Here is a 12,320-nt window from a genome sequence, read left to right on the forward strand (position 1 = left end):
ATATAAACTGGGGTACATGTATGATATGTTCCCAGGGTAAGATTCCTTTGGAATGCAGCATAGCAAAGTCAATAACAAAACGTGCTTCCAGCCCTACCTTTGAGATATTAGCATTTTGAAGATCACTTTGAAGTGTAGTTCTCTTACCTGCTGGTATAATAGCCATCTCATTCAATTCCCACTTTCCTCAAGTAGTGTACCAATTGTGTTCTACTTTGACTTTTTTTGATCATTCATAATAGACTTTGCTAGTGAGCTCTCACACTGGACAAATATTTATCACTCATTCTGGAATAGTGAGGGCTACATGTTTTGATTATGACCAAATCTTACTGAGTTAATGCATGCAATATAACTTTAGCTTGTGTGAGGGGGTTGAAAACACTTTGACATGTTTACATTCCATTTGCTAGTGCTCTGTGTTATGCATTTGGTTTTAATTCTGTGATGAGTTTCTATTAGTTTTTTGATGATTTTTTTATTTTTAGGGATTTATTTTGTTTACAGTGTTTGGTCTCCCTGAATTACTTCCTCCGTTTAAACTAGATTAACTTGTGTTGGTGATGACGGGCCAAATTAAACAAAGACAGCAACCCAACTAATAAATAAATAATATGGAGTGGCTTAGGAGACTTTGCAAGCACTTTGACTTAAACTGCAGAATTAATAGTTGGATTTGAAAGTTAATTAAAGGGGTGATTTGTGAGGGAGAAATGTAATTAAATATATTGTTTATGGACATTATAAAGAGGGAAATTTCACAAGGAGTGCCTCCTGTGTCTAATACACTGTTTTAAATAAAGGAAAACAATGAGTGAAATCTCAGAGGCCTTTTTTTCTTTTTTTTGCTAATAGGTATTTCCTAAGTATATTATTGCTTTCATCATGTATAAATCCCTGAACAATATTCTGTCCAAGGAAATGATTATTAAAAAGTTACTTGAACCCAGGGGAACTATGGAATATTAATCTCGAATATTATAATGTTCCCATTTTCTTCATTTCTCACCTGGTTGCACTATTTTGGGATTTCTCTGACTGACTTCTTTATCTTCTACCTCTACTTTTTTTTTTTTTTTTTGCGGGGCAATAGGGGTTAAGTGACTTGTCCACGTACAGCTAGTAGGTGTCAAGTGTCTGAGGCCGGATTTGAACTCAGGTACTCCAGAATCCAGGGACGGGGTGTTCTATCCACTGTGCCACCTAGCTGCCCCTCTACCTCTACTTTTTATCTTCTTTTTGAGTTTTTTTCTCTCTCCCAATAGATTGTAAGTTTCTTTTTATGTTTGAATCCCAACATGTATATTAGCACATCTCCTGGCACATTGTAGGCATGTTGTTTGGAACTTGCAACCTGTTTTGGGGGGCTAGCTCACCCAAAGAATTGGAGTCTCATAGTGAATCTTGTAAAATAAAAAGATTTATTAGGTGAGAGGGATATATGGCCAGGAGACAGAGTCACTATGGAGAATGTCTCACTGAGTATGAAAAGAGGAAGTCTCTTTATATGGTTACAAATAAATCTGTCAAAATAAATGGGAGGAGATTGAAACAACTGGGAGTGAGTGCCTAGAGTTTGAATAGCACCCATCCATATCAATATATCATCTTTGTTCCTTGCTTACCAGGGTCTTTGTGCTTGGCCACACAGCATTATTGAAGTAGAAGGCAGAGCTGGTTATCCCTTGGGAAAGTTTAAAGATTCCTTGGGGATTAGGGTCTTTGTCTTTCTTGGGGCCCCACATCCCACTATAGGCACTTAATAAATATTGCCTTTTGACCATGCTCCATTGGACCTTTGATCTCATTGATGTTGGTATCCTCTCTATCAACATAAATTCCTAGTTAGCCATGATTTAAGAGTTGTGCCCATAGTCATAAGTATACTACCATATATGTGTATATATATATATATATATATATATGGAGATTCCTTCCTTATGCTTCTTTATATCACAAGTATATCAGAGGACCACGGCAGTTGTCCACAGGTTATCATTTGCTCAATTCATGTGAGCAGACCATGTTATTTTTTGGTCATATATTTCTTTGTGTGGCAATAAAAATTAATAAAGGTCCTCTGAGGTTTAAAATTTCAGGACTTTTTTAGTTTATTGACAAAGACTTTAAGAAATTTGTTAGAAATGGCTGTTTCAGTTTGGCCAAATGCCCATGAGTGAGGACTAACCCAGTTTTTTCAACCTAGGTCTTCCTTCTGATTGACCTAACCTTAAGTCATTGAGATTTCCTTTGGCAGAGGTCAGACAATACAGATTTGGTAGACATTTTACTAAGGAAGTGGAATGATAGTCACCTTAGTTCCTTCCTGTTAAAAAACAGGAATAGTCCTCACATAATAGGATTAAAATGCAGACAATTGGAGTATTCTGAAGAAGCTTTCATTGAATCAACTTGAATTTAAGCTAAATGGATAGTGCGTAAAATTACAAAGGTAGACAATAAAAGGATAGAGACATGATTCACAAGAGAATTGAGTCTTGAGTGGAGATAATTACCACACATAAGTTTAATGTTTAGGCAAATTTTAGATGAAGGTAAAAGGTACAATTACAAATGTAAGGAGTTTGGACTTACTGGGTATAGGAGAGTATTAAACAGACGCCATCCTGATTAAGTTTAAAGAAATAGAATTAAGGGGGCAGCTAGGTGGCACAGTAGATAGAGCACTGACCTTAGATTCAGGAGGATCTGACTTCAAATCTGACCTCAAACACTTGACACTTACTAGCTGTGTGACCCTGGGCAAGTCACTTAACCCTCACTGCCCTGCCTAAAAAAAAAAAAAAGATTTAAAATCTATCTTCAATTTTGCATTTGCTAACACTTTTGCTACCATTTATCCAATGTTGTTTCATCATTTGTTGGGTGTTACAGTCTACTTATGCCTCACCAGTGCTTCTCCATTGGACTTTGGGAACCTTCAGCTTTAATTCTCCAGAAGCTAGAGTGACTCCTAACTCACAATCATAAAATATTTCAGGAAGAATACTGCTTATATGTATGCATATATGATCCCACATGTGCATGCATGTCTATGTGTATGCATATAAGTATGTATATATATATATACATATATATACATATATATGCATCTACACATCTACACAAGTACATATACATAGTAATCAAGTGTCATGAAAATTTTTAAGTCTGACAAAGGAAAGAAACAGCAAAGTATCCAAGCCTTAGAAAATAGGTTTATTGAGAGAGAGTACTGGTCTCACAATAAAGCCAGTCAGTCAGGGGGTAGGTCCTGAAAGATCCCGAGGAGTGTCACTCAGCTGCTTTTATACGCCTATGAGGCTTAAATGCTTATATACTTTACTAATTTTAGACAAACTTTCCCCAGATTACAAGGCACCATGGTTAATCATCCAGACTTCCTCTCAATTTGCAGGTCCATATACACGGAGTACCATAGGCTATCCTGCCAAAGCCACTTGCTTGCTAATAGCGGGAATATCTTAATCAGCAAACTGTAATTGCGAAACACTTAATACTGTGATGCAAACAATGATGGCTAGAAGCTGCAAATGATGGTTTCTAGCAAGACTTGGTTATCATCTGACATTGGACAGCATTGCTAAATCAGTATCACACTAGCATTGCTAATCATAGGTGATTGGAATCAGCTCTACTGGTATCTGTTTTTACCTAATATTGACTTAATCTACTAATAAAATAAAATATCTAACTCTAATAAATCACAATTTTAGTTGATATACTGATTATTGCCATAATTGAATCCCTTTAAATCTCTTATAAATAAGGAGAGCGGAAATCTAACTCACACAGGATGTTTTATATAGAAACTCAATGTAGTTAAGAATACTGCAAATTCCAAATCTAATATAGCGAACTTTCTTCCTGCAAACTTCCTACTCCTCACCAGCTCATTTTATGTTTGCAATATCTGCCTTAGCTTTATATATAGATATAACATCTATATTTCTCCCATTCCAAGGGCATAATTATTATCAAGGTGTATGCTATAAATATATCAAAATTATACATGATGGGAAGAGTATGAAGGCAAGAAATTAACCATTCAAATTGCTTTTATTAAACACCTACTATTTGCTTGGTGGGGCAGTTAGGTAGAACAGTGGATTATGCTTAGAATCAGGAAGATTTATCTTCATAAGTTCAAATCTGGCCTCTTTCACTTATTAGCTTTGTGACTTTAACACTGTTTGCCTCAATTTCCCATTTGTAAAATGAGCTGGAGAAAAAGAAATGGGAAATCACTCTAGTATCTTTGTGAAGAAAATCCCAAATAATGTCATGAAGAGCCAGGCATGACTGAAATTACTGGACAACACCAACCACAATTTACTTGCTACTGTGCTACCCCTAGGGATGCACACATAAATTAAAGTGTCCCTGGATAAATGACCTGAAAATCTAGTGAGGAGGACAGTATATACATGTCTTAAATGTGTAGAAATAAGTACAAAGTAATTTGAGAAGGGAGGCACTAGCAGCTGGGATTAGGTAAATAAAGAAAAGAACTGAGCAGGAGTTGGTTCTTGAGCTGAAGTTTGAAGGAAACTTCAGTTTTAAAGAACAGGGGAAGTAGGGGTATATTTATTTCAGGAATTCTATACAGTTTTTACAGTCATCAAAAATAGTTAAATAGTTAGCCAGTGTTGTCAGCCATATGCACATGTATGCCCATACTAAGAAGTATTCAAATTATTTGTCCTTTAGCCCATTACCTAGGGGGAAATGATGAACTTCATTTCTAGTTCTGAACCTGGATCAAAAGCCTCAGTGGGAGAACAGTATAGTGTTTCTGAAATAACACTTTGGGAAATTACTTTAACTAACTGTTCTTCAATTTTCTCACCTATAAAGCTCTATGGTACTGTCATGATTAAAATGTTGTTGAACTTGTTGAAAAAGAAGTGAAAGGATGAAGACAGAAAAAAATCTGTGGAATATGTTAACATGAGAGAAGGAGCATGTTACTTTGGATAGAAAGCTAGGCCAAAGCCAGGAAAATCTGCGGTTCATGTCTCACCTCTGACAAATAGTAGGTGTTTGACCCTAGATAAATCATTTAACTTTCAGTGATATAAACTCTCAAACTCTATGTTGCAAAGAAGCCACTTACCATCACTGGGAGATTGGATTTCCTCATTTGTTAGAACTCCCTATATTTATGAAATCATGGTACTGGTCTATAGGCCATGAGGTTTTGCTGGGCCTGGAGTCAGAAAGATCTGAGTTCAAATCCAGCTCAGACATTAACTAATTGACCGTGGTTCAGTTACTTAAACTAGGCCTTTCTCGGTTGCCTCAACTGGACAACAGGGAAAATAATAGCAGCTGGTTTCAAGGGCTGTTGTGAGGATAAAATGACTTAATATTTATAAAGTGATTGATGCATAAGTAGGCAAGTCAATTCCACAAACACTTATTAAATACCTACTATGAACCTATGAACCAGGCACTGCCTAAACTCTGGGCATACAAATAAGAAAAATAAAAATCAGTCTCTGCTTTCAAGGAATTTATAATCTAATGCGGGAAGGCACTATACAAAAGGAAACTAGAAAGAAGGGGTGGGGGCTTGGAGCTAGACTTGTGCCTTTGCATACATTAAAAACAAAGTAGAGCAACTGAAAGAAAATGGAGCATTAACCAGATAATTGTGAAAGTTCTGAATCCTTTGTAAAAGAAAGTTTTAGGAGGAATTTATTGTTCCTCCTTTCAATCCTCCAACCAGAATTGAAGTGTTGAGTGTGGTCATGAGATTTCAAGTGAGATAGATAATCAGTTTTTTGTGACTAAGGCAAGTTGCTGATGGAAAATAGAGAGTTATCTGAAAAAAAGGCACTTAATGAATAGTTTTTCCTGTTCCCCTTTTTATCAAGAATTATGACTAGATTTAGAAATGTAAAAAAGCTGTATAAGTGTGAATAATGATTATATAGAGCTATGAGATAAACACAATAAACTTTATTTTAATGTTATTTTGCTATATTAAAACATATATTATTCAAAGTACATTGATAAATATTTTCTAACTTTAACCTGTTTGCCCTCTATGAGGAACTACTGGATTTAGAACTGAAAATAAACTTAGAAATAATTAAGCCTAGCTGCCTCCATTAACAGATGAGGAAAGGGAAGCCCAGAAAGTTTAAATGACTTGTCTGGGATGACACAGGTGGACAGAGTCTGTGGAAGGAATTAGAACCCGGGTCTTCCTAATTTCAAGTCCAGTAGCCTAATACCATCATCAAGGAGCAAAAGAAAGGGCTTAGTATTGTTAGGTAAGTAAACAGCCACAGAACAGGTCAGAAAATAAAATAATAGAATTAAGTATAATCATCACTTCTATTTATCTCAATGGTTAAGTAATGAAATTGGAAAAGCCCAAGATAAAAATTACCACCTACTCATTTAATTGAATCCCTCTGCTGTTTTTGATATGCCGGGAAATTAACTACATAGAATGATTTATCCTAACAGCCCCAGGGTAGAAAGCACAAAGGGCCAAGGTATATATTTTTCAGTTAGGCTCACATTGCTGATGTATGACATGTTTCTTAAATGCCTGCCTTGTCACCTGCCCTAGAGCCAGAGAACATTATCAAATGTAATTCTTACAGGATTTACTATGATGAGATAGTCCCCATGACCGCCCTTTTGGAAAATATAAAGCTCCCTAGTGTAAATCAGTCTCACTGTAGGTAATATGCTCATCCTAGTAATCCTGTTCTGGGAGAATGGAGTTTTGCCCATAATTCATTCTCAACCTAATTGTGTATCAATGAAACACAGGTTCTGCAGATTTGAAAGCAGAATTTAACTCTCACCCTGTAGAATCTCAAAAGGACATCTAATCTCAGCTCTTCTTTTTTTTTTTTTTTTTGGCCCATATGTTTTTGCTTTAAAAAGGACTTAGTACAACTTAATATCTTTTTAATTTTTTTTTGTTAAAAATAATGTAGATCTGATGACAATTCCCTTTAATAGATTATAATAAAGAAAAAAAAAACTGGGTTTACACAAGACAATGCTTATTCCAGTGTGTTGTTTGTCCCCAAACACTGCTTTTTCAACATGTCTCTGAGGAAATTTTATCTCTATTTCCCAAAATCATTCCAGAGATTATGAACCAGTCCATGATTTAACCTGTATCTCTTAAGTACCTGCTTATAACTCCCAACTTTCTGGGGGATTTTGTCTGTTTCTTAGGAATTTGCAACTTGTAACTACACTTATCATTGTTACTGCTCAAGCTTATGGCTGTCAGAAAAAAGTAAAATGAAGTAACCAATCACAAGTCATTCAACATACAGGTTGGGCCAAAAGGGATTTTAGCTATCTTAATTGCTCTCTAATTATCAATCTTGGCTGGAAATTTCCCTGAGTTATGCCATCATGAACAATTCCAAACCAATTGAATTGTTTTGTCAGGACCACTTAATTTTATTGATATGAAGCAACAACCCACCTCCTTATCTCTGAAATGGCTTCTTCTAAAACATGTTTTTACTAAGATGTAGACATGGTTAGATTTCCTTTTGTAGCAAATAGAATTAATGGAGTAGATGGTTCTTTACCATTGAGACAGAATCACACACGGATATACATCACGCAACAAAAAAACAAACAAAAATCATCCTCCTATCCCACTCCTACTCTTCTTGAGCAGTTTTGGGGTTTCCCCAGAGAATACAAATACAGTCCTCAGTTAAAATGTCCTCTCAGAGGATAGGACCATTTCAGCACTGAATACAGATTGATAATTTAGAAGATGTGATCTGACTAATATTTACTAACATGTTCTTATAACGTGGGTTAGGCCCACCCCTCCTCCTGTCTTCTTGTAACAGGGAGTATCTTTCCCTTGGGAGAAAATAATTAGTAATAATGGATTTCTTGGGGAGACCCAGCGTTCCAGTTTTAGTCAGGTTTTTCTCCCCCCATGCACTCTTCAGAGAGGTCAGTTTTTAGGAGAAAGTTTTAATCTTGTACAAGGTGTGAAATAGAAATGGACATACTCTTTGTGTCTAGTTCAGTGAACTGATGAGATGTGTCTGTGTTGGGGTCAAGTAAACCTTCTTTTGTTAATAATTTGGTGACTTTCACAGTGCCTCAGTCCCAACATTAAAGTTGAACCGAGAGACCACTGGCATTAGAGGTATCTCAGACAGATGGATATGTCCATAGAGGCAGTGGGATATAGTCAAAAGGTTATAAGGCTAAAAATCAAGAATACAAGACTGCCTTCCTTTTCTGCCAACAACTAGAATAATAAGTCACGTCCTAGTCATTGAATGGAGTTGGGGAGGAGTGGTAAGAAAATTTGGAACTGAGATCCCCTCTGAAAAAATTTAAACTTATCTACAAAAAATATATATCAGCCCAAATCCTGATGGGAAAAACTTGAAAACATCACAGCAAGTTATTTTTTTACCCATTTTGTCATAGGGAGACAGATAAGAAGGTTCTGCAGATACTGGATGTGGAGGTGCAAATGAGGAAACTGTAATGATTGGAATGATGCCACCTGCTGGAGACTTACTGTAGGACAACTCTGTCATGAGAAGAAGGCCTTTGAGGGCAAGGCCATGCAGCCTTTCTTTGGAGTTAGGAAGTGACGTTTGCTTGTGGGAGGAAGAGGGGACAAGGCTGCTCACTCGGGCTCATTCCTCAGGACTCAGGTGGAGAAGGGAGCTAGAAATGCACTCTCCCTTTAATAGATAGATCAATCTAGGACTTTCTCTCTCTTTACCAAATTGTTATTCTCCTTAATAAATGCTTAAAAGTCTAACTCTTGCTAAAGCTTATAATTTATTGGCGACCACTCATTAGATATTTTAGACAGACTAGCTAGAACTTTATCCCCTTTACAGATGGCTGACCATGAAGAGGAAAGCTGAACCTACAATCTTCTGATCTTCTGGTTGGGTAAGAAATTTCCCCTACCCTGTCCCTTTAAACTCAAAAGTACCAGCTGTTTTCCCTTTAAATTTTCAAATGGATCTTTTAAACTCCCTAAGTACCCGATTTCTGATTTTAGTCTGTTTAAGCAGAAAAATGGGGATAAGATCATGTTAATGCTTTGTTTTTGTGGATTTTCTGTTTTTATTTTTATTTCTGTTAAAAGAGTGAGCAAGGTTCTCACACAAAGGAATATAAATATCCCCCCTCCCCTCTCCCAACCATGCCTTTTCAGAGAAACCTCTGACTCCTGTAGCTTTGCCAAATTCCAACACTAATTGTTGCTCTAATTATGCATGACTGGAGGCAATGACCCAGCTTCTAGAAGCCTTTAATCCCCTAGAAGTTGGGGAAGGGAAAACCAGGCCTGAGTTCAAAACTAAGTGTGATTCAAATTGCCCTGATCCCTCCCCTCTTCTCGGACCCCACCCTGTCCCCCTCCCCTCCTCTTGTGCCACCTCGTACTCCTCCCATGGCCAAGCTGCTTGAACCTCCTGCCAGGGAAGTCCAGAGATCTGAGTTTGAGCACACACAGTTTTCTCTACCTGCATTTGCAGCTTCCACTCAGGTATGGGAGAAGTCAGGCTCAGCCCTTCCCCAGCCTGGCTGTGATTCTGACTTGACCTGCTGTGGTTCTCCCAAACCAACCTTAGAGAACCCTTTAAATTCCAGATACGCTCATTTTGTTCATAAGTTTGTTAACCTGCTTTTGTCTTTAATTAGTAACCTTATAAAGCATTTATATTATGAAAGAACCAACAGAGAAAATAGAGGAGTTAAAGAAGACAAACTTAAGCTGAATAAAAATGACAATCATCATCATATTTCAAGAAGACATATTTTACAGAAATGTAGAAGTAAGCAGCAAGGTTTTAATAGGAGTATTGGGGATTTTAGATATCAGGTTCAAAAGTGTTCTAAATTCACTCAGAGAAATAATGTCAGTTCAGAGGTTACATAGGATTTCTATGCTATTACATCTACATTTTGAAATTAATGGTATGGGTTTATTTTCATAGAGATTTTCATGCTTTTGAGATTGTTTTACACTTAGCTTTTTTTTTAAAGTGAATATTTGAAAATGTTTTTCATAGTCATGTGACCAAATTTGTATTTTGTAATACTCTTATTAATATTAAGTTCATATTCATTTAGATTTCCCTAGTTTGAATTTCATTGTCTTTTATTGTTCCGTGTGTATTTTCTTCTGTACATTCATCTATCTAATATTGAAACAATGCAAGATGGTTTTGACTTCATAATACAATGTTAATTCTGGGAGTATTGTGCTTCCATATTCAGAGTTGTTTGTTTTTGTTATTTTTTTCTCTCAACTGATTATTTGATTGAACTCTATAATGCATTTCCCTGGCAAATTTGTTGCCATGGCAAGTGTAAATTGATTCTAGAAGTATTATTTTTGATAAAAATATTTAAAAAAATAAAGGGGAACATTTGTAAAACTTTTCTTTTTTCAAAAAAAGTTTTCTTTAACATTTTGTTGTTTTTTAATTTGTATTTAAATATGTTCCAATTTTTCACAAAAGTAATTGTATACTTAGTAAAAAAAAGCATTATTTGAAATTGTTGCATAATTGTATATTATATTCTGTCAAGGTACATTCACATTTTTTGCGATCATTTATTACCCTCAATTTTTAAATCCATATGAGACTTGGATTATGGGAACTTATCATTTAAGACATTAATTACCTTTATTCTGAGTTATCAGATGCCATTTGGCTAGGATGCCATCCAGTCACAAGAGGAATACATGCAAGAGCAGACATTGAACTGTCACATAAGGGGAGACATGCATGAAGTCAAGGTATGGCCAAGGGAACGGCTTTTGACAAATGTTGAGGTTGGTTTCTCTTGGTTTAATTTTTTCCCACAATATTGTACAGATGGCTGGAGGTCTTCGTCCCACCTATCTCATTCTATATGTGGCTTCTATGCCCCTCATATATGCCTGATGCCATGGACATTTTAATCCCATACATCTGATTAAGTCTGACTCAGTTTCCTGCAATATGTTCAGTGGCATGGATGTATATTCCATCCACCTATTTTAAGCCTGGCATACTGCATGAGCAGTATATATTGTTTAAGTGTGGGAATGCTCATATCCCATCACTTCTCTGTTCTTTTATGTTAACACCCATAATTATCACAGGTGTCATGATAAATACAGTGTTGAATTTGGCCTTAACATCAGTTACCAATTGTATTAGATTCTTTAGTTTCTCATAATGGCATGAGGATAATTAGGCAGATGATGCAAAAAGTGACAAAACAAAGACAAACATTAGTTTTTAATTAATATTGCAGCAATTGTCTTCTCAATTTACCATCCACAAGAGGGGACTATAGTAATATTACGTTTTAGGGAATGTTTCAATTTTTGTTTTATTATATGTTTCATGTATAACAACTAAGATTCTAAATTCACTTAGACGTGCTTTTTTGTTGTTTTTTTGTTTGTTTTGTTTTAAATATGGAACGCTTCACGAATTTGCATGTCATCCTTGCAAAGGCCCATGCTAATCTACTCTGTATCATTCCAATTTTAGTGTTATGTGCTGCTGAAGTGAGCACTAGATATGTTTTTGAGGACTCTCATTGTTTGATTTGATTATTGACAAAGCTATTTTAAAGTTATGTTAAGCTCAATTTTGTAGGAAATTTTCCTGTATGATTACCAGTATCCACATATCAACCCCTGAAAAGACTTCCATTCCATGACTACACCCAGAGGACATCCCAAGAACCTTCTGAGAAAAGACTTTCAAAAACTTTAAATGAACAGTTTTGTTGATTTTTATTCCTTTCTGTTTTCATATACACCATTTGTAATATGTATTCTCTACAGAGGCCCTCCCTCTGCAGGCTAGTGTCAAAGTGTCAGTTCATGAGGAACCACCCCTCTAGACAAAACTTTTCTCTCTCCCTTTTCTATATTGTTATTAACACATTGTTTGCTACCATAGGGCATTATATTATCTTTGTAAAGGGGCTAAAATTCTAGCTAGACTGTCTAAAATATCTAATGAGTGGTTGCCAATAAATTATAAGCTTTAGCAAGAATTAGACTTTTAAGCATTTATTAAGGAAAATAAGAATTTAGTAAAGAGAGAGAGAAAGGCCTAGATTCATCTATCTATTAAAGACAGAGGGCATTTCTAGCTCCCTTCTCCACCTGAGTCCTAAGGAATGAGCCCGAGTGAGCCAGTCTCGTCCCCTCTTCCTCCCACAAGCAAATGTCACTTCCTGAATCCAAAGAAAGGCTGCATGGCCTTGCCCTCAAAGGCCTTCTCCTCATAGTGGTGGTTTTCCTA

General features: G+C 36.1%; 1 non-coding gene across 1 annotated transcript; it reads right to left on the reverse strand.

Moving 5' to 3' along the window:
- Positions 1-11,473: 11,473 nt before the first annotated feature.
- Positions 11,474-11,580, reverse strand: LOC122752263. The gene has a single exon (XR_006356041.1). It is a non-coding gene; the product is annotated as a U6 spliceosomal RNA (small nuclear RNA).
- Positions 11,581-12,320: the final 740 nt, after the last annotated feature.

This window comes from Dromiciops gliroides, chromosome 3 (genome assembly GCF_019393635.1).
Source record: "Dromiciops gliroides isolate mDroGli1 chromosome 3, mDroGli1.pri, whole genome shotgun sequence".
Taxonomy (NCBI): domain Eukaryota; kingdom Metazoa; phylum Chordata; class Mammalia; order Microbiotheria; family Microbiotheriidae; genus Dromiciops; species Dromiciops gliroides.